The sequence below is a fragment of the Aythya ferina genome, assembly GCF_964211825.1.
Source record: "Aythya ferina genome assembly, chromosome: 2".
Taxonomy (NCBI): Eukaryota; Metazoa; Chordata; class Aves; order Anseriformes; family Anatidae; genus Aythya; species Aythya ferina.
In genome coordinates this window covers 142,490,096-142,513,911 of record NC_140297.1, presented here as the reverse complement: position 1 = coordinate 142,513,911, position 23,816 = coordinate 142,490,096, and the positions used below count along the sequence as shown (strand labels likewise).

General features: G+C 41.2%; 1 long non-coding RNA gene across 1 annotated transcript; it reads right to left on the bottom strand.

Moving 5' to 3' along the window:
- Window positions 1–19,771: 19,771 nt before the first annotated feature.
- Window positions 19,772–23,496, bottom strand: LOC311431967. Its single transcript, XR_014689743.1, has 2 exons — window positions 23,277–23,496; window positions 19,772–21,336 (listed from the first exon to the last, which is right to left on the bottom strand). It is a non-coding gene; the product is annotated as an uncharacterized lncRNA (long non-coding RNA).
- Between the last annotated feature and the right edge of the window lie 320 nt (window positions 23,497–23,816).

Below are 23,816 nucleotides of genomic sequence, written 5' to 3'. Positions count from 1 at the left end.
AAAATTACATCACTGTGTGGTATGTACAGGCCTTTGCACCTCACTCTTTGCTATTGTAAACTAAAAAGGGCAACAGTGACATAAAGCACTCTATTACTGCATCACATTCACATTTCTTTGCATACAAAGTACCTACAGATCAGAGAACCTGAGAATTAGTTATGGCTCTTGGTTTCAGAAAAGAGAAGGCAGCTTGAGGAATTTAATCTTAAAGAGAGTAACACCACACCAGGGACATGACAAATTCTGCTTGAATCCCAGTTGAATACCTAGGACCAAAGTCAAAATTCGCACAACATTCCTGCAGAAACTACATATCCCACCAGGAATTGACATTTTGTGACTGATTCCACTTGTCCATGGCTAAAGGCTTGCTGAGGGGTGTCTGCATGGCCCTGCCAAGGAGCAGCAAGGCCTCTTTTTCATGCAAAGGTGCACGAGGACCTGCAGGCCAGGCCAGGCTACATCTGTAGCCTCCCTTCCAGGCTGCCCCTGCTCATCGTATCATCTCACCCGGCCAAAGAAAGCATTCCCTCTGCCAGGGTGTAGGAGACCAGAGCTCAGCTCCTCCCTTTAAGCACTAACTGGAACCAGCAGAAGGAGCAGCTGCACTTTGCAAGATGAGAAGGACCACGGGCTGAGGTCCGAATGACTTGTGCCAGCACTGACTTTCAGAGAAGAGTTGAAGGCTCCTTGCAGGAGATACTGCAGGGCAGAACAAGTGATCTGGGGCATATCCTTGCCTTTAGCAAGTTTCACTTATATGGACAGGATCTCCCCAAAGCAATGCTTCATAGATACCTGTGCTTGTTGCCTGCTTTATAGGAGAACCTAGGGCTTTGGGTTGGGGATGTTATTATGATTTGAGGATGCTGCTATAGTCCTGTGGCTATGGGGTCTTTAGTGGAGATTAGAGCACAAATAATTAAATTCAAAAGGATTACAGAATTCATGCAGAGCCAAATACCTTCCTTAGCCAGGGGCATACAAACTGTGCTTAGGGTTTGCTTGTCCAAGTCACAAGTACAGCTAACAAAAATGGATATATTTTTGGGCTAGGAGCTTTAAAAGGAAACTCAACAGCTGAGAGACAAAAGTTATTAATTCTGAGACTAGTTTTTGGCAGGAATGGGAAGACTACTGAGATTGCCTGAAAACTCTCTGGAAGTCCGGTGCTGTCCTAGCAACCGTGAGAATGACATTAAAGAGAACAGATACAGGCCCTGTCCAGACCACAAACCCCACAAGTACCAATCCCCAGGTCCACTGGGCTCTTTTAAAACAGCTGACATTATTTTCCAGCTTTTTAAATTATCCCAGCTTTTCTTAACTGACATAAATCTAGACAACAGAAACATATCCAGCTTTTCAATTCCCTGCTGAATGCCGAGATGGGACTCAAACTGGCAAGAAGTTTGAAGTGAAGCTGCCCCAGACTTTTTGTGAAGCCAGCATACCAGCAGACCTCCAATCCCTGAAGCAGTTTTTATTACAGAACAAAATAATGAACAAAATAATAAAGCTTCTTGGTGTCCTGCAGGATGGGGCATGTCTCCAGCCCCGAGCTGCACTGGCTCATGTCCTCCAGGCTGATGCTCACAGCTCCATTTGTTCAGGAGGCTCTAGGTCTTTGTTTTGCTCTTTAGCTCTTGCTCCTTTTATCTCTTTTTGCTTCACCAAGTTTCTGCTTCTTGTCCAAGAAGCTTGCATGTCCGTAAAATAGCTTGGGAAGGGGAAAGAGGGTGCACACCCTCACTGGCTGTGCCTCTTACAGATCCTCTGGCAACCAGATGATTTTATACCTCCACAGGGAGATGGCAAAACATGGTCACTGTTACTCCTGGTACCTGCAGTTCCCTGTTACTGTCACTGTTGTTCCTGCTCCCCTGTGCCTCTGTCAGAGCAGAAACAGAGAGCAGCCTCTCTGGGGAAGGTACTGTGGCCAGCAGGTAGGGATAAGTTACCGGTGGCTGCTGCCTGTTCTGCCCAGTGCTTATGTCCCCCTTCCAGGCTGTGGTCCATGTCACATTCAGTAGCAAAAGGAGACAGACAATTCAGGCATCTTAGCAATCAGCCTCAAATCCCAGCTCCAACATATACTTCAGACAATAGAAAACAAAACAAAACAAAACAAAAACAAACAAACAAAACAAACAAACAAACAAAAAAAAACAGAGAAAGGTACAAATTAATTCTTATGCCTGAAAAAAAAAATATCTTGGTGACATCCATCTCTTCTGGAGTCACAGAATTAGGAAAAGTGATTCTTGAGGCATTTCCTTTCTTCCGTCCCCAAAAACAGCAACAGTGTCTTTCATATGCAATAGTAGAGTTTCAGGCATTCTCACCCTGAAGTCTGGAGAGAACATCAAATCCATCTTCTGTTTTTATTTGTGTTTGTGAGTCACAGTCAGATGAAGCTGGCAGAGGCAAAGGAGGAAAAATATAACAGGACTGGCTTAATCTCAGCAGGGAGACAGCTAGTGAAATATAAAAGGCTGCAGGGTCCAGGCTTTATGCTAATGAATATTTAGTACATTGATAGAAAGTGGAACAGCATGGAGAGGAAACACAGATGTGCCCCGGAGTACCAGACGGTGGAGATAGAAAAGTCTGGGCTACATCCAGTTGAGCAGACAGGGTTTCTGCACTGCAGAACCCCATGTCGCAGGTGATGCGGTCCATGTGGTCCATCTGCTGGGACAAGAGAGGAGGATTTCACGGGTGGGTGAGGTGTGATCAGGCAGTGCCTGAGCATGGAGCAGGGAAATGCAGATGGGAAATGAAATGCCTGGTTTGGGCACCCTGGCAGCATATGGCTATGAGACGTGTCACAGCTTGGCAGAGCACATACATGGTGCAAAACTCCAGGCACCTACCAGGCACTGGTGGCAGAAGTGCCAGTGACAGCTCCCAAAGAGTATGTTGAGGGAAGTAAATTCTGGCCTTTGGGTCTGAAGCAGCCACTGCGATCTGATTACAAGGCTGCAGAAAGATAGCATCTCCCACTGCAGCTCCAGTTCCTCTCAGCATGGTCGTTGTGAAAGATGCACCAGAGAAAACCACCCCTCCTGTCAGCCTCAGTGAGGATGGAGGCCTACATCCAATACCCTGAATTACAGCTCTGTGCTATTCTGCCAGACAATAACGACCAAGGAAGATTAAATACTGTATGTGTTCCTCTGGCCCCCAGGTGTCTGTGTGCTGTATTGAGTAACTCACTCCTGTGAGTTTTTTAATACGGATAGTGTAAAAGCCAGAACTGAATTCAATCCACTGTAACCAGAGTGTACAAACACTCCAAGAATTTGGTCTGGTGATGTTAATGAATAGCTGACGAGTATGTCTCTTGGAAGGTATTTCGGGCTTACCTGAAGGAGAATTAGTTAGTTCCACAGCTCATGAACATCAGTCATTTGGCTCCTCATGGATCCCTTAGCAAAATAATTTTCGTGACCCTTGATTTCTACTTCTGTGTGAACTTACTATCGCAACAGAAACCTTAATTAATTACAGGCATTATTCAGAAAAATCCCCTGAAATGGGGATTCACATTTTTGCCTCTTTTCAGTATTTCAAAGATGTTTGAAACAAAAGACAAAGCAAAGATATATTGTTTTTAAACACAAAGGGTTCCAGAAAAACATACAGAGAATATTCACGATGCTATTTGGACTCAGGTTTGTACACAAGACCTTCACAGTGCTGCTTGGAGCTGTCTGAGGCCACGAGCCATCCTAATACTCAAAGATGAATGTGATTGTGTAGCTACCCAGGGAAACTCAGTATTGACTGAAGGATCCAATGTCTTTCAGTGAAAGAAAATCTGTATGTATCATCAGAGCAAAGAGGTCTCAGATTCATTTCATCCTTAACTCTTATTGATTGACTGTAACATCAAAATTAGCTGGTTTTACATGTAAATCAATGTGCTTATTCCTAGACTGTAGATGTGGGGACCATACACCAGCTTGAGGGGTTACATGAGAAACTTCTACCTTGGGGAGGATTGGTTCTAGATCTAATGATGGCAGTGGGAAAGTCTAGTTTATGGACTGCAGTTTCTTCTGCAGAACAGGCTATAATCTATGATTGCTTACGTACGCTATGGGCTAAATGTTGTACAAATTTGTACACACTATTTATGCCAGGATGGAGAGAAGAGGCTTTATATCAGAACCCATTTCAACATTTTCCTTTGGAATGTTGATATGCTACAGATAAGAATATTAATTAAAATGTTTGTAGTTTATGTACTGCTAGCATACTGCCATTACTGTCACATCAAAGCTATAATTCTGCTAAATTGAACTGCAGTGATGAATTAATTATCTTCTGCTATATGAAGAGCTAAGAATCACATCTGTGCAGGATGTTTATGATACAAAGAAAGATTTGAGGAGTTTGGGACCAATTATCACGTCCTAACAATGACATTTAAGAGAGAGGCAACCTGTCACCTTCCAGAAGCTCCTTCTTGCACCTGTGCAGGGCACTGAACAGGCACCACAAGCAAACAAAGCAGCAGAGGCAGACACAGAGGAGTGAGAGCTGGTGGGGCTTCGACTTATCATCCCCAAAGCTTCAGCCAATGCAACTGACAGGGTAGGAGCTGGTAATAAACTGACACAGAAAACTAGGTGGTGGCAAGCTTGTTCCTCCCCCTAGGAGCAACAGGGAGCAGGAACTGAATTGTGACTTTCATTGGCAATTTGATATTTGCTGTGTTCCTGAGGCAGTGAGACCATGCCCTGCCCCTCACCTTAGTGTGGATTGCAAAGTCATTGCTAAAGGAGATAACCAGCTGTAGGTCTTTTGGAGAGCCTGAATTTAATCCCCCCAGTGAGAGCATTCAGTTATGTATTTAGAAAGGAAAAAGGCTTCTACACGGTATAAATCCTTGCTTGATAATCCCAAAGCTAATGGGGAAGGCATTCGGTAGTAAACTACAGTCCTTGGACAAAGACATCTGTAACCAGACCGGAGCTCTATGATTAAACTCAAATTCACAGATTGGTTACATGCAGCTAATTTTATTCACTGAGAATACGTGACCCCCCTAAGCGGATGTTTAAATTAAATAAGAATATTGATGACAAATGTTCAAAATGTAAGACAGATGCCTGCAACTTTTGGCATGAAATTTGGAACTGCCAAGAGGTTTGGGAATACTACTCTGGGGTCATTAGGAATTTGGATATCCAAAATGTTCCCCAGCTGCTGATCTCTTCAGAGGCTTCTATACTTGGTCCTGGAAAAATATAAAGTCAGTGCAGTAAGTGATGCCATATACATAGCTGGGCTGGTAGAAATTGAAGAAACTTCTGCCCTTTTCTTGGAAAAATGAACCAAAGAGATGGCTGCTAATCTGTGTCTGGGGTTAAAATATCAGTGCAATTAAAAAAAATCCCTGGTTCTTTAACAAATAAATATTTTAACTGCCTGGACCTGTTTTTTTTTTTTTCTTTTTTTTTTTTTCTTTTTTTTTCTCTCACTGTTTCTGAGCCCAGGCATCATGACCGCTGGGAGCTCAGTTGCGTGTTGCATTGTTGTTTCCCACGGGTGCCTCTTCTGCCACAGTGTTGCTGCTCTACTACTGTCTCCTGACCCTCACTGCTCAGCTGGCGTCTGCACAAGGCTCCTTCTTAGGTAAGTAGAGCAGATGAAAGTAGAAAGAAAACAGAATGAAAGTTTAGGTTTTAGACCACAACAGGCATGAGGTAGAAATCCCCAGTGTATGTGTGGGGGTCTAATCTGACGCCCAGGAAGTTAAGGGAAAGAATCTCATGTGATTTTCATTAGCTTCACACTAGATTCATTACTGCAATGCTATAAATAAAGCAGAGACACTTTGCATGGATCAGACATCAGACCAAAGTTGGGAATAGACTGTACGTTTCCCGACTCTACTCCTAACCACCAGACAATACAATTTTTCCAGTGCTGAGTCCCATAGCTCCTTCACCTAGGGATTTGATGGGAGCTCCAGATTTTGCTTAACCATGCCAAGCTACTGTAGGTGTGGCCTTCAAGCACAATACACCGTGTACTACTGCTTGCCTAACTGACCTGGGAAAATCTTGCTTCAATTTATAAAGTTATGTGATCCAGCTATACAAGAGCTAGAATTTCTAGAAAAAGATTGAGGTGTTTGGTGTCTCATTTTCCTGCCAACAGCCAGAACAATTTATCCACTCATAACTGTTTCTTAGTTAGACTGATAACTGGGAAGAAAAAAGGTGTGTGTTACTAATACAGTGTTTCCCCTAAGTTTGTATGAATACAGGCCAGAATTACAGGAAGAAAAAAAAAAAGAAAAAAAAAAAAGAAAAAAAAAATATTTTCAGAAAAAGGCAAAAGGCCTCTTCTCTAAACTACTAGGAAGTTTAGTTTTCCACAATGGCCACTGGCAGCTTTCTCAGCAATTCATTTTAATAGTACACACTTTCTGGCAATAAAAAGGAGATAGCAACTAATATAATTAAGTCTGCAAAACAAGCTCTAAACTGAAATGTGTCTCCCAACAGAACAAGCATAGGATTGTTCATTACAGTGCTCTCCAGGAATAACAAAAACAATTCCCAAAAATGCATTATTAATGGACATTCCCAGAATTAATGATAAAACAAACCAGATGTTCTCTTACATTTGTCTCATAAATGCAAAGTCAATATGCCAAACCAAAAACCCATCTTTGGAAAGCTATAGACTATTTATGAAGGCGCTTTAGCAGTATTTCCCTTTACTATAAGAGATAGAATTACTTATCTGTAGTCTAAGACAACCTAGCTATGGTTTTACATCTATTAATGAAAAAAGGCTCCTGTCCAAGAGGAAATGCAGGTGAAATTTATGGTTTTACTTAGCCTGTGTTTATGATAGAGTAAATTTTGAATTATATTTCAAGTAACATGCATCCATTTTTGTTAAAAAAAAATAATACATTTTTCCCACATGAAGAACACTCCAGACACAATCACAGCTCCCTAGCATTACTAATCTGCTTAAAATATGGCTTAAGCCTAAAGAGGTCTTCACCAAATATGTTTTAACTACATTATATTGTATTTATTCTTTACTGAAAATGATTACTCACATGGAATGGATTTTATTGCCTTGAGTAAAGGTTGCAAAGGTCCACTGCAGTTGATAGAAAGCAAATAGTACTGATAAAGAAAAGTACAAAGCAAATTATACATATGCTAATACCTTAATGTAATAATATCAAACATGGTGGGCCATCTGGTGTAAATCATCATAGCTCTGATGAAGTCAATGGATCTGGAGCAATTTGCATCAGATAAGGACTGATGTACTTTTTAATTTTTTATTTTCTTTTTAAGAAAAAAATTATTAAGAAAAAATGCTTTTGAAAATTTACAACTGTGTGGTAGGAGAAAAAGACTGAAGAGCAATCAAGTACATTAGGTTCCTATTTTATGTATATGTTTTTATTTATTTAATATAAATACTCTAATGGCTGTCCTTTTTAATTATTGAAAATTGATCATTTTTAGTTTTCATTACTAACATTTTCAGCTGCCAAATAACATACAGAAGGACGTAACAGCATTTATGTTGAAGGTTATTGTAATGCCAGACTTCACTGCAGCACAGCATAGAGAAGCAGAGTCAAAGCCATTAAGGAAAAGGTAGAAGTAATTCTTAACTTTGTGCACTTCATTAACACATGGATCTTTTTTTTTTTTTTTTTTTTTTTTTCTTTCACTATCACTCCAACTTCTGTAATGATCACCAGATATTGTGAAGATCCTTTCCAAAGAGTCAGAGATTTCCTAAATCCTTTAGGCCTCTTGCAAAGCAGCAATAGTGTGAGGGGTTGTCTGCCCTACTGCTCCTTCTGGTCAGGCCACTGTGCCCCCTGCACAGACACCCAGATACCCAGACCAAGTAACCCTGAAAACTCTCCTTAGCATTACTGTTTCCCCACTTATCTGCATCACAAGCTCAACCCGTACCCACTTTTTCCAAGCCTTTTACCAGTCCCAACAGGTGGGTCATCTTCAACCTTCCTCTCCCAAATGCCAAGAATGTTGTAGATCCTCCTAACAAATACATGCATGATCTTTATTCACAGGTGGAAACAAGGATGGGAAGAGAGTCTTCCAGGAGCATGTTGGTCCCTATGTCTCCAACAGGAGATCAGACACTGAAGTGATAAAAAAAACATGTTAAAAGCTACTACAGAGATCAGGATGATTACAAGTATGTCCTGCACTTGGTTTGTATGTTTAGGATCAGTCAAGAAAAACAGAAAGCAGAAGTGGATGCATGTTTTAGCAGAAATAGGTATACATATTACTTGAAAATATTAAATATTAAATAAAAGCAATGTAACTAAAATACATGAATAATAAAATCCTGTTTCTCCATTTCACAGTTGCAACAAAGGTTGGAAGGACTTATCATAGTCACTTCATCCAAACTCCTGCTCAAAGCAGATATTATGCAGGGGGGAATGTCCTTCACAGCTAGGGAAGATGGATATTTTAAGCAGATTAAGAAAATAATAAGATAAAACTAGGAGGGTACATCTTACTGAAAAAAATCCAGATTCCATAGGTAAAGTATGCAAAAGTAAGCAAAACATTAAAAATTCACATTCAGTTCTTCTCATAGAAAACATCAATCATTTTTGACCAGCCTAACTGGTCAAATTAGCAGAAATCAGATTTCCAATTCAAATGGAGTAATATAGCTGGAAAACAAAATATTAACTGATGCTTAACCAAGTGTTGGAAACTAAGTCTTCAAATTGACAGTCAATCATAATAAATTGACACAAATGTTAAATATTCAAGAGCTATCCACAGGAGACAAAAAGAAATTAAGCAATGAATACATATAAGGAGTGACTACGTATGAGGAAACTGAGACACAAGAGTGAAACATTTACCAGTCATTGGAGCTAACACAAATTTCCTAAAATCCATTTAGCAAGCTTTCTCAAAGTCTGGGTAGCACAAGCAAAAAAAGAATAATTGTCTTAAAATGACTTTTAATCTGATGTTGTTGGAATTGTCTCTCTTTCTGCACATGCCAAGTAACGATTTTGAAAGGCACTTATTCTTACGTACATGATACTGTAATTTGGAGGAGGAGGGGTTCAAAAACAGGTTTGGTGCATTTCCTAGGAGCACAAAGAGCATACAGCACTTTGTAACTGACTCATCATTAATGAGGTCATACTTGTAACTGATACGTAAAATAATTACAGGTAAGTGAAAACGAAGCTTTCCTTTTACACCATTGCATTTTTAAAAGGCAGCTTTGGGAATAACTCAGCTTCACTATCTTTTAAATGGGTGTCAGTATCAACCCTACCACGAAGGTATTTATAAGGCCACATGCATGTTTACAAAACCACTACAAGCACATGAAGTCTCAGAGATTTCATTAACTCATCATAAATTATCAGTTATTTAATGTTTCTTACTATTTTATCTATTTATATCTATAAGTGCACAACTGTGTGAGTGGAAAAGAATTTAAAAAGCAAGGCTGCCCATTCTGCTGATTTTGGGCATAGCTGACCCCATGGCAAGGTGGTGAAGCTGGTGATGTCTTGTTTTCTTTGTTGTTGTGTTTTGGGTTTTGCTAAAAGCAAGAATTTGCCTGTTACACATTCATCTGTCCTTCCCTGTGTTCAGTGCTTGTGGGATAGTCTGTAATCTTTCAGTGTTACCAATACATTGGGGTTCTTACTATAGGGGATCTTCTGTAGATACAGGTTAAGCTAAGCACAAATCAATACCCACAGCCGGGGCACAGATCGTTGGGCTATTCTGTGTAGTCTTCCAGGATGAAATGTATAGCAGAATAAATTTGTCTTAAAATATGTTAATTTTTTTTTTTTTTTTTTTTTTTTTTAATACCATAATAGCCTAATTCTTGCTCTCTTAGTTGCATCCCATGAAAAGTCTCTCTCTGATCCTTTCTCTCACATGCCAACACTATTTCAGCGTTTTTACGTGGATCCCCCAGGCTTAGAGATAATTAAGAACAAATTAGTTGGCAGAAGCCCAACATCTGTAATTAGATCTATTAAAGCTCAAAAAGTCTCAATTATTCTTTATTGAAAAACAGGCAGTCAAAACATGTTTAAGCAAAGAAATTTATCATTCTCCTCAAAATCTGTCATGAAGTATTTACCCTAAGGTACACTCAACAAGAGGTGAGTTGAAATCTTTGCTAAACCTGAAACAAGAAGCAAGCTCCCTTCTGGAGAATGAGAGGAGCAGCAGATAAACTTTAAGCAAGCAGAAAATATCATCGCTGCCGTAGCAGCAGCCGCCAGATCCTGCCTTGGTCTACACCCTGCGTAACCCCTGGTTCCAGCGGGAGCTCGCAGGGCCTAATTTAACCCACATGATGGATTAGCTTCTGTGCACCGCTGCTCGGCTCTTCCCTCGCCTCAGATAGCTTCCCAGCGCCTATTAATTTTAAGATAAAGTAACATGTGTAATACTTGCTCTTCATGTGTCATTTCTATCTGTAATTTTCAGGCAGGAGGAACTGCTGAAGTGAATAATTTGTGCTGCAACACCTCCCAAAGGCTTTGTGGTGCTGGGTCCTCTGTAAACCTTGTCCTGGAGGCAGGAGCTGCCTTCCAGTTGTGGGCACTGTCTGTCAGGCAGGTCAGGATCCTTGCCAATGCTCTGGAAGTCACTGGTTTGGCCCCAGCCAGAAACCTGGGGTCTAAATTTGGTGGCTGTAGGATCTGGATGAGTGCAGAAGGGCAGAAGTGCAAAGAACAAGACCAATAGGTACAGCCAGGTTCACCCTTTCTCAATGGGGTGCTGCAACCCATTCTGCAGGGTGCATACCTGACACGCTGCACTGCTCACCCTCCTCACAGAGTCAGAGTGGCTGAAGCTGGCAGGGACATCTGTAGACCACCTGGTGCCACCTGTGCCCAAGCAGGGACACCCAGAGCAGGGTGCCCAGCACCACGTCCAGGTGGCTTCTGAAGGGCTCCAAGGAGGAGACCCCACAGCCTGTGGGCAGCCTGTGCCAGGGCTCTGTCACCCACACAGCACAGAAGGCTCCTGGTGCTCAGGGGGAGCCTCCTGGGGGGCAGTTTGTGCACAGTGCCACCAATGAACACAGCCTGGCTCCACCCTCTTTGCACCCTCCTTTCAGGTATTTACAGACAGTGATGAGATACACCTGAGCCTTCTATTCTCCAGGCTGAATAGGCCCAGTTCACTCAGCCTCTCCTCACAGGAGGGGTGCTCCAGTCCCTTGATCATCTTGGTGGCCCTGTATAGGACACTCTACAGTATGTTCAGATCTCTCTTGTACTGAGGGCCCAGCACTGGACACAGAACTCTAGGTATGGCCTCAGAAGTGAAGAGTAGAGGGTAAGGATCACTTCCCTTGTCCTGCTGGCAATGCTCCTCCTAATGCAGCTCAAGACACTGTCAGCCTCCTTTTCCTCTTTTTCTTACCTGTATTTCCACATTCACTTTGGCAATGAAAGGTTGGTGATAGTACCTCTTAACAAAACCTGTCCAGGCCTCGCTGATGCCCTTTTGCTTTCCAGGAGATTTGAACGTACGTTTTTAGTGCTGGCCTCCCCTACCAGGATGGAGTTGTCGGGGAGAGGCTCTGTTCCCCACATCCAGCGGCCACCAGGCTCATGTCACCGCAGGACAGGACACCTCAGGCCCCATGCACCCAGCACACCCAGACACAGCAGCTGGAGGGTAGTTGCTTGTCCAGGCTGGTGACATCCCTTCACAGACATCCACCCAAAGCAAGGAGAGCACAGGAACCAGGTCAGGTCCATCTGCCTTCCTGCTTTCCCCACACTGGGTTTTGATGAAAAGCCCTCTTCTGGGCTATTTTCTTTTCCCTCATGGTTAAGTGAGGGTAAGAATTGTCATTGGCAACATTGGCTATCATATTTCAGGTTACTGTGTGACAACCAGAGAAATTACAGATATCAGTTTGCATCTCGTTGGCTTTGTAGAAAAGTCTTTATGACCAGAATTAAATGTATCCTTTTTTTGGCTGTGGCCTGCTAGCTTATTTTTAATGAGCATGAAGGCTGAAAATATTTCAGTTCTAAGTTTCACTGTCACTGTTCACTTCAGCATGAAAAACAGAGGGGCAGTGTTTTACTCCTGGCATTTTCTTGCTCTTCCCTCCACAGGCACAGGCAGTCACCTCCGACCACAGCAGAGCAGAGGAGTGTGAGCTGGAAGTGTTTTTTCCAGGATAAGCTCTTACCCTGAATGTTTTTCTAAGAGAAATTTGAAGAAATATTTCATCACATTCTTTTCTTCCGTACCTCTTTCCCAAAACATCACCTATTTCAGGGGATTGTTTTTTAGGAAGTATTACACTTCTGAAACACAGAGTTATTATATATTAAACCTGACCATTAACATCTGTTCACTATTGACTTAAAAGGGAGCACAAGGTACAATTTATTTGTTAAAAGGAGGGGGAGAGAGAGAGAGAGAGAGAGAGAGAAGTAGTCATCAGTAGATTCTTTTTTGTGCTTATGCCTTTTAAATAGAGACTACAAGCATAAAAATTTCTGTTCCTTACACAGACTTCCCTATTTTATCCTTGCTGCACATACTGAAATATAGGTCTCCAGCATTACATATGCATTGTCAGTCATAGACTCTTTCCCTCTAAAATGTCAGAGAGAATGCCTCATTCTCAAGTGTATGAAGACATTACATAGCCCTGTACGCCTCAAGTTTGCTAAAAGTAATCTTTATTCTTATCCAAATGTTTCAGAGCTCTGTCAGCAAACAGAGAATAAACCTTCACAGCCAGCAGCATCCAGCTCCAAGGTATTAACAGATGGTACACCTGCACCTGGAGTGGCAAAGCATTAGGATCAAAAGTATTTACCAGGTTTTCCCTGGATTTCCCTCAAGCCATGCTTTCACCTCCAACGTCTATGTGGCTGGGAAAGCGGAACAGGTAGCACAGCTTGGTTGATGCTGAAACTCCACTGAAGGAGGAAATGTTCCTTTTCCACATCTGCCCCCAGACCTGTGAAACACAGGGCCTAAGTTCTGCTTATGATGCAGAACTACAGAACAGAAAGTAATTACATATAAGATATTAATCTAGATGAGGAATTCTGCAGTACCCATAATTAAGGAGAGTGACATCATGTTAAATACTAGCTAACTAATCTCTGGCAGGGAAGACTGCTCCTGGAACCTGGGGAACCCAGTGGAGATCCATCTCCTACTTGCTTTCAAAATACTAATAGAAAGGCTTTAACTTTTCCAGATTCCTGTAACAAAATATTACACTCCAAAATCACGTTCTTGCAGGGCAACCTACAATAACAAACAAACAAACAAACAAACCAAAACAAACAAACAAACAACAACAACAAAAAAAAACACAACAAACACGTTTGTCAGTGCTTTGGAATGGGAATTAGCACTACAGCAACCAGAAAAAAAAAAAAAAAAAAATAAATAAACAGGAAAAATATTTAAATAAATTTCCAAGAAAAAAAATATCTTTGAAGTATCAAAGACTGGCCTACATGTTCTCTTCTAGAGGTGCTTTGGAAGACTTCATCAAAGCTACTTCATGGTAGGCTTGCTTTGGCTGTGCAATTCAAATTTATGCAAATGAGATTTAATTCTCGTTCAGCTAAGCTGAGCCATAGTTTAATTTGACTGATGATGTACAGGGGGTGGTCTGCACAGTGACCCATTAGCCCGCACACAGACCCTGCAACTCCATCTGTGGTGGAGTAAAATAGCAAAGGACTTTGGTCATAAGACTGGAAGAGGATTCCTAAGTCACTCTTTTGATGATAACCATGCACCCCTGGCTGACAGAAAATGCTATGGTGCACAACATGCTAAGCTATAAACATCAAGTTTGTTGGATGCTTTTGCTGTCTGTATATACCATACAAATTGTGTTTTACAGGATCACAGCGTGGCTGAGGTTGGCAGGGCCCTCTGGAGCCACCCGGTGCCACCTGTGCCCAAGCACGGACACCACACCCAGAGCAGGGTGCCCAGCACCACGTCCAGGCAGCTTCTGAAGGGCTCCAAGGAGGAGACCCCACAGCCTGTGGGCAGCCTGTGCCAGGGCTCTCTCACCCACACAGCACAGAAGGGCTCCTGGTGCTTAGGGGGAGCCTCCTGGGGGCCAGTTTGTGCCCAGGGCCTCCTGTCCTGGCACTGGGCACTGCCCAGCAGAGTCTAGACCCTCACTGCAAACAGCACAGGCTGCACCCTGGCTGTGCATGAGAGGTGATACCTAGTCTATAATAGCCCCCAAAATGTAGTGTCACCTGAGCATGTGAGGGCAGTGTGCACACAGGCAGTTGGTGCTAAGTAGCCAAATCTTCACTGCTCACCACACACTTGTCAGCTTCCTCACAGATGTATCCAGGGTCAGAATAAGTGATGGCAGCATTTAGGACAGTGTCACATCAGGATTCAGCATCACATCTGAGCCTGGGTGGCTGCCTGCTCCAGCTAAGCCAACAAGTGAAATACGATAAGAGATTTAAAGTATCATTTCCACATGGGAGTGTCAGAAAATGTGAGGCTAGCCAAGGCGCAGTGGAGGGGAGGTGCATCACTCCCACTGCATCCTCCCCAGCTTCGGGCAGTGTCTCTGGCAGGGCCCACCGCAGCAACACTTGCTGCATCTACACGGGGAAATCAAACTGGGTCAGGAACCAGGCTCAAGTGTTGGCTTGTGCCATCCATGCTGGTTAGTTATCAGTCTCCTTACACCTCATCAATACCTGGGCACACTGTAGTAGATATCACATGCCAAGGACTTTTCCCAGTAGGCAGCAATTTGGAGGATGAAAAGAGCTCAGGTGCACAGACACAACCTGGGCCATGGTGCCCACCCATAGGGCCAGAGAGAGGGGCTACTTGGTTTCTGGGGCCAGGCGAGGACGTGAGTGCTGCGTGGGAGCAGGAGCACAACATGCAGGGTGCTGCTGCATGTGAACAAGGGAGTGCTACAGCTCCTTCCACTCCTGCCTCTGGCCCCTGAGCTTTGTGTGGCCCAGCCTGGAGAAGAGAAAAGGTCTATCTCAACATTTGTAAGGAAACAAATAAAATATCTTCAGTATTTCAGTGCACTTCAATTTGGCATTTTTTAGTTCAGAATTGCTGGCACAAGATATGCTTTCACAGGGAAAAAGTTATTTAAAAAAAATAGTAATAACCCTATCCCAATTATTCATCTTACATTTATGAAAGTTACTCTGTGAATAAATTGTGTTTTAAGCATGATTGAATGTCAGACTTCAGGGAGAAAAAAAAATAAAAAATCTAAATGAATCAAATACCTTGAAGAAGGCAGTGATAACTTTTACGACTCTTTGGAAATGAAAACAACTAAACCTTTTCTTCTCCTGTTATAGGCCAAAGTTCAAAAATTGGAGAAAGGTCGCTTTTAAACAGACACATTCCATCTGATCATTGTTTAGGTACCAAATGTGAAAGTCATCACAGATTTATGCAGTAGCCACCAATGAAATTCTATTCGATATAAATCAATGAAATTAGATCTATTCAGATTGATGGGGATAGGGGTCAGGGAAGCATGCCCATTCCTCAGCAGTCAAAGTGACAGATTGTGTAGGTTTTCCACAAATCTGACGTGGTTTCTTAATTAGAAACATAAAGGAAGCGGATATACAAATCCCACTGGTATCCGGTGGAAATGAGAGGAGAATGCCAAATGATAAACCAATATTTATAGGGGATTGTTTCCAAGAATTTATTACATTGTTTTTCATTTAATTACATTGAACTGGTCCTATAGAAATACTATAAAGAATATAAACGAGCTCCTCTTTTAACAAAATTGCAAATTCCATAATTTAAAATGAGCTAATTAGTCTAGCTAAATACATTTGAGATCTACTATGAAATCCCAAGGCTTAGTCTGCTTACAGAATAATCACCTTAGCTGACATCTCTCAATGGAAAAGTCTAACCTTTATGGGGCACTGGGAAAGGCGATCTCATATATTATTCCAACATTTACAAATCTCTAAGGCAGCTGGATCCATTTTTAGAATAAAATCATGCATATTGCATGATTTGTGTTTCTTTATTAGCATTGAATAAAATAATTGTGTGTTTGTGAAAGAAGGAAGCAAGCAGCATTAAAAATGTTTGCCACAAAAATCAAATCACCTGGATTGTTATTATTAGTTTTCATTTATTTATTTATTTATTTATTTTCTGTTAGTTTTTCTAAAAGAAAACCTTTAGGAAAATACTGGCTTTTTTTTTTTTTTTTTTTTTTTTTTTTTTTTTTTTTTTTAACTCCCCTAGTGGCATTCAGAGTCGAATAGGGGCAAATATGTCCCATTTCCTCTCCGTCATATTCTTAAACCAGATTCTGGTTTGATTTTAATTTAAAAAAAGCCACCTCGGGAAATTGCTGGAGTCAACACTTACTTTGAAATCAGAAATAGCAGTCAGGAACTACTATTCCAGACCAATAAAAGTGTAACAGCACATATGAAAACAGACAAACACTGTGAGGCAGCAGAAGATAGTGTATATTTCTTGCAGAAAGAAGTCATGTCAGGCGTTCTTCCAAGTACTAGTATTGTTAAAAAACAATTTGTATTATAATAACAGCTTAGATTTTTATTTATAGATCCATTTCATTTAAAAATATATGCTACATCCTGTAGAAGAATTTAAACTTGACTTCACAAAAATACTGAGAATATTATGTCTTAATAAAATTTATGTGTGTAAGAAGCTTAAAAGTATTTGCAAACCTTGGATTTCAATCAAATATAAAACAAAAGCTAATGGATACAGTTTGGCAAGAGAGTATAAATGACTAGAAACTATCAATAGTCAGTGTCATTTCATATTTGTGTGGTTTTCCATAGGCAGCACATAAAGTGAAGGACCATGTATGGCTACAAGGACTGGGGATGTGGACAGAGATCTTGCCCACAGTGTGGGACAGTGAGGGAAGGAGCTTGACAACCTCTGCCTGAAAATCTAAAGAGCAGGTAATGAAAGGTGGAATCAACCCCTGTACATGGAATGATACGAAGGTAAAGTTTTGAAAAGTTTTCAGGACTGCTACAAAGTAGCTTCATTTTGAAATGAGAAAGAGGGAGACAGAGAAGGACTAGAATCACAGAGCCATAGAATATCCTGAGTCAGAAGAGACACTTAAGGATCATCTCCTGGCTCCACACAGGACCACCCAAAAATCAGACCACATGTCTGAGAGCGCTGTCCAAGCACTTGAACTCTGGCAGGCTGGGTGCTGTGACCACCGCCCTGTGGAGCCTGTCCTAGTGCCCGACCACCCTCTGGGTGCAGAACCTTTCCCTAACCCCCAGCCTGACCCTCCCCTGTCCCAGCTCCATGCCGTTCCCTCGGGTCCTGTTGCTGTCCCCAGAGAGCAGAGCTCAGCGCCTGCCCCTCCGCTCCCCTCATGAGGGAGGTGCAGGCCGCCATGAGGCCTCCCCTCAGGCTGCTCTGCTCTGGGCTGAACAAACCAAAGGACCTCAGCTGCTCCTCTTGCATCTTGCCTCTAGAACCTTCACCATCTTTGTAGCACTCCTTTGGACACTCCCTAATAGTTTTATGTATTTTTTTCCTGTGGTGCCCAAAACTGCACACAGTGCTCAAGGTGAGACCACACCAGCACAGAGCAGAGCAGGATGGTAACTTCCCTCAGTCAGCTAGCAATGCCATGCTTGATGCACCCCAGGGTACAGCTGGCCCTTCTGTCTGTTTACTTATACTCAACTTGCTGTCGACCAAACCCCCAGATCCCTTTCCGCTGTGCTGCCCTCCAGCCTCGCATCCCCCCATCTGTACATAAAAGCCAGGGTTGCCCCATCCTGGGTGCAGAATCCAGCATTTGCTCTTGTTAAACATCATGTGGTTAGTGATTGCCCAGCTCTCTAATTTGTCAATATCTCTCTGCAAGGCATATCCACCCCTGAGGGAGTCAACACCTACTCCCAGTTTAGTGTCATCTGCAAACTTACTCAGTGTACCTTCAAGCCCCATGTCCAATTCATTTATGAAAACATTGAAGAGAGCTGGACAAAAAAATGGAGTCCTGCAGAACCCCACTAGTGACTGACCATCAGCCTGATGTAACCCCATTTACTATAACCCCTTGAACCTGACCTATAAATCAATCATATTATAGGCTAGCTGTATGCAGGACATTTTGTCCAGAAGGATACTGTGAGAAACAGTATCAAAAGTTTTGCTGAAATCCAAAAAGATCACATCATCTGGCTTCCTTTAGGCAACTAGGTAGGTGACCTTTTCAAAAAAGAAATTAAGTTTATTAAACAGGACTTTCCCCTTGTGAACCCAAATTACAAAGAAAAGTGTTATGGTCAAAGCAATGGGGCAGAAAAAATACCTATGTAGCAGTATGCTGGATGGAAGTAAAGGACAAGACAGCATTTATCAAAAACAAAAAGAGCATGTAGGAAAAATCAAGATATGAGCAGATGAAAGCTAAAGGGAGAGCTTTAACTGCACAATTGGATAGGAAATGCCATGTCTTAGAGATGGTAGGCAGACTTCAACACTTTTCTCTCCTCACTCCCTCATCCAAGTGTGGAAACTTTGAAAGAGATGTGGGAAGATGATTTGTGTTTTATATGGAGTGACAAATAGACAGTGCTGCTATTTGCAGTGATGATGATGGAGAGAAGTGTTCGAAGCTTCGAGACTGATCATGACATTTCCAAGTACAAAGGAGGTATCTCAGATATAAATGGACTTATAAATGATGAGCAGAGATAGGTTACGACCAGAAGACATTTTGTCTTTCGGCAGAGAGCTGTTGCCATGTTATTTAGTAAAATGTGCCAGGCTGTTTTTTTGCTTTGTGCACTACCACTCATGTTTGTACAGCTGTACGTGCCTTCTCCCTCCTCCAGTGTTCGTGGGTGTTCTTGTCTAAACTGGCACCTGTAACAGTCCCTGGTTCATCCTTGACCCCAGGCTGCTAGGATGCCCTTTCCATGAGCACTCTTCCATGGAGAAATTACAATAATTGCAGCCCAAACTATGCCAGAAGTTATGCAGTATGGCTGACTGCACAACAGTGCCATGTCTTGTTTAGAAGAAGTAAAGATGGATTTAGTTCACCAGGATAGTTTTGTTTTACTAGACCCAACCTAAGAGCATCTCTATTGGTAGGGGGAATTGAGGTAGAAGAAAAAATAAGGAAGTTTGTAAAAGAAACCTCCAGAACAAAGCACGAGCTTAACTAACTCATCATCAAGAAACAACTCTACCGAAAGCCTCCACCACTGCATTTTTGCTGCCAGCCAGAAAAACTGTGATGGGCAATTTTCTGTATTATGCAGCAAGCCTGGCTTTCTACCACAGCAGGCCGTGAGACTGATTGGATCAATTTTAGCTGTTATATAGCACTTCATACACACTAATCAATCATCCCAGCACTAAGGAGATGCAAACAAGCAGGCTGCCCCTGTTTAACAGGGAAAATTAGGGCCAGATTGTTTTATGAAGGTCTACACTCATTGTGAAAGTCACACCTTAAAGCTCTCCTGATTATTAGTATTTATTATCTGCAGTGCAGTACAGCCTGTGTACCCCTAGCCTCAGCTGTATTAGGTGCTATATATAAAAGCAGAACAAAATGATGTTCCCATGCTCCAATGAGCTTATTCTGATCTGGCTGCTTAGCAATATTGAAATGTTTTGTTGAATAATAAGATTGAATAAACAGACAAGGTATGTGGCATGTACTCAAATATTTTTTAATGAAAATTTCTGACCCAAATGACCCTTGAAAGGTAGAAGCTGTCATTCTGAGAAATGCGTATGGACAGGCGTCATCCTTTATGATGCAGAATCTAACACATTCTCAAAGCGCTGGCACCAAAAGTAAGAGAGACTTGGGGACAAGTTTTGGCATAAATATTGAGGAAAACTGCCTAAACACTGGAAGAAACTGAAAAGTTTACACCTTTTTGAGAATTTAAACTAACCTACAGTGCTTTAGGGTATTTTCCTTTAGAACAAATATTCTGTCTTATATGGCACTGTACAATACACATAACAGAGGATACCATTTTTTGAGAAAGTAAATAAGCCTCATGATACAAATTCTACTCACTGTGCTCATGCAAACATTCTTCATATTGAATCCAATAGGGCAACTTATGAAAAGTAGAGAAGAGAATTTGGTCCATTATGTAGCTATCAGATTTAAATTACACCAATAACTGAGATGCATGGGGTATCAGTGACAGGAACACTGGACCTAGAGTGTATGATTACTCAATTACTCCAATGTCTGTTGGATGCTTAAAGGCTAAAACAATTTTGGGTTCCTTCCAGTCAGTGCATATCACTGTCAGCTCTTCAGATAGTTTACCTTTCCCAAGAAGCTTTTGCTTACCTTATCACCTTCCCAGATCTGCTGCCTGCATTCTCCAATTACTGCATTTAACTGCAAGCCACGTTACATATACTTTACACTTCATCTTTATCTGTTCCATTTCGGTGATGTGATATTAGCCAAACATCTTAAACTTACAGCAGTGGGCTTTAAGTCACTGACATCTTATATTTATTTCCCCAAAAGCTTTCAGTTTTAGGAGGAGCTCAAATGGAGCTCTGAGAAAGCGGAGCAGGGAGCCGTATCCACAGTTGTGAAGACAGTTTGGCAAATGAAAGTATTCTTAAGGCACAAGGGGTAAAAATCTGTACTTCTCTTTGTAATTCTGAGCAAATTCATGAAGGAGATCATTAAACTGAGAGTTGAAAAGGGAGCTGAAATGGATGATAATCTAAATGAATAAGCAAATAAATAAATAAATAAAAGGAACATGTGAAACAAGGGGTCTAATTAACTGAAACAATTAAAACAAGTCTATAAAAGAGAATATATTCATTGGAAAGATTTCTTAATAGTATTGTTATTCCTATTTTTAAAAAGTCTTAAAGGAAATCAGCTTTGCACAGAGTGAGCCAGAAATAGATATTTCTTCCATTACACATTTTGATCTGATTTAGGTTCATCCCACAGTACCACTGTTTGAATTGTAATGCATCATTCAGGGAAATAACAACTAACCTGTAGATTGTCCATGAAAGGAATGTGATTAATACTTAATAACCAAAATCAAACTTGTTCATAGTTCTGGTTTGTCACACGGGTCTTGAACATGCTTCTGTGTGCTTATAAAATGACCATAACCAAGTGGCTTCTACTTCCATGTGCATTTTGAGCATCAGCCATTGCTTCTTGGTTTGTTGTTTTTCTGAACACTTTTCTGCTCCAAATCTAAAGGAGCAGCTATTAAAAAACAAAACAAAACAAAAAAAAAACTTTATTAAACGCAAGTGAGACAAACTTAACACAGACAATATATTCAAAATCTTGTTTATCAATAAAGGGAAAGAAGAAGAAAGTCAGCAATGAATACAAAATAAATTATTAAACTGCTTTACTAATATTATTATATTATCTAAAATACTGTTGTAACATGAGATAATAATGGACACATTGAAAATACCACCTAGAAGAGGGGCTTTTCACATAATGCTAGAGTACTTCTAATCCTTATGCCTTCAGGGTAAGAGTTCAGGCCCACAAAGCTATTCTTTGAGGACTAGAAACTTAAATACCTTTTCAGAGCTAGGCTACAGTCAGAACTGTGTCTCTGCAAGAGACTTTGTAGGCACTGCATGCACTGGTTTATGTCCCTCTCTGAGTGAGTGACATGAGCTCAGAGAACATTCTTCTTCAGGGAAGTACCTAAGCATTTACCTGACCATAAACAAATGCTTAAATGAGTCTGACTGAAATAGCGTGCTTTCTGGAGAGGGTACCATCAGAACTACTGGTTGCTTAGCAGCTTTGTAAATCATATTATTCCTGGAGGTCACCCTATTTAAAATTAAAGGCATGAAATTTTAAAATATCAGGTCCAAGTCACACACACACACCCCACCCATGTGTACATAAAACTCAGTTTTATGAATTCATGGAGTGCCTTGCCCAAAAAGGCCATATAAATGCACTCCATTATTCACAATTTAAGAAAAAACAAAAACAAAACAAAACAAAACAAAAACAACAACAACAACAAAAAAAACAGCTCTCTGGATAGTTATATTAATCATTGATTGGAACTTTTCAGACTTTAGAGCTGGTAATCCAAAACCTGCCTCAAATTAGAAAAAAAATTGATGTGGTAGTAGTTAATATTAAGTGGAATTCTTCTGATTGAACTATTTATCTGGTAGTGTTTCAGATAATTAAACTGAGCTCTGAGTAATACGAAAGGGTATAGTTATGGTCAGTTTTTTATCTTCTAGCACTGCAGGGCTGTTGGGACTTGAAAATTATATGCAGGCAGGTTTGGAAGGGGTCCAAGGTAGACCACACCGGACTCAGTAACATCTGGTGCATAGGGCTTCGATTTTTTAAAAGTGTGTCCTGACAGCTGTAAAATAGCAATGACATACATCTCTGACTAAAGGCTAAATGTAAAGCTGGCAGCAAGTTAAGTGTATGACATTTGGAAAGGCACTGCTCTGGTCTCAAAGCTGGGTACAACCACCCCGGGACATACACAAAGACATTCCAGTTATGCTGTAAAGAATTTGTTTTACATTGGGCGAATGGGAAATACTTGTAAAACCTTCATCTTTGACTAGCATTTCTCCTGTCTCTCTTTCATGTTTAACAAGTGGAGAAAAAAGGAAAAAAAAAAAAAAAAAAAAAGAAAAAGAAAAAATGAAAACAGTTCTAATACTTTGGGCCAGCACCAGGAAGTTTCTGACAGACAATATCTAGGTGACCTCAGAAACTGGTACAGTGGTATGAAGTGCTGATATGCATCAATCTAATCACTGAATTTGAACAGTTATATATTTTTAGTTTTCAAATAAGATTTTTATAATGTGTATGCAACTTTTCCCATAAATGGGGTCTGTACTTTTCTCCACATCGGTGTTTAAACATGCTGTTCCTTTCTCTGGTGAATCTATAAAATTGCCTTCCCATCTCTCCTCTAGTGCACAGAGCAAAGTGAGGGGAAAAGAGATGCTGCGACAGGCTGAGGGCAGTCTCCTGCCGTCCCCTCACACCTCACCACTGCTGGCACACTGCCCATCATCAGGGACGGCTGTCACGGGGGGAAGGAAGATAGCAGAAGTCAAAGTTTATCCCCATATGTTTCTGGCCAACTCCAGTGCCAAAATGTGTAATTACTCATTTTATCCACTTACCAAACGTTTGCTACACTTGCTTGCTGCATGTGGCCTTAAATAGAAATGCCTCCGGGACAGGTATCACGATATACATCCCTGAGCACCCTGAGTGGTGTAGTGCCCCTACTTCGCTGTGAGACTTCTTTCTGTAGTTAGAAAGAGGTGGAGGGAAGAAAAGAGATGACTCTGAAAAAGCAAAAATGAACTGATAAACTAGTCAAAACTGGAAATATAGAAAAAATTGAAAAAAGAATTTTCTATTGAGAAAAATGATTTTGGCAAAACAAACAAACAATTAAAACCTTTCTTAAATAAATTAAAGTCAATCACATCATTAAAACCATAGGCTGCCTTAAAAAGAAGTTATTCATTTGGGTCTTTTCAGGTTTGTGCATGGCCAGTTTTACCATGCCTCAAGAGCAGTTGGCTGTTCTTGGGGGCCACTGCAAGACACACACAGTGGGATGGGATAGCCTACATCTCAGCCTTCTGAGCCAGCTTCCACCTAGCAAATACATGTGCTGGAATCTCAGAGCACTAAACAAAGTCGGCTGTTTG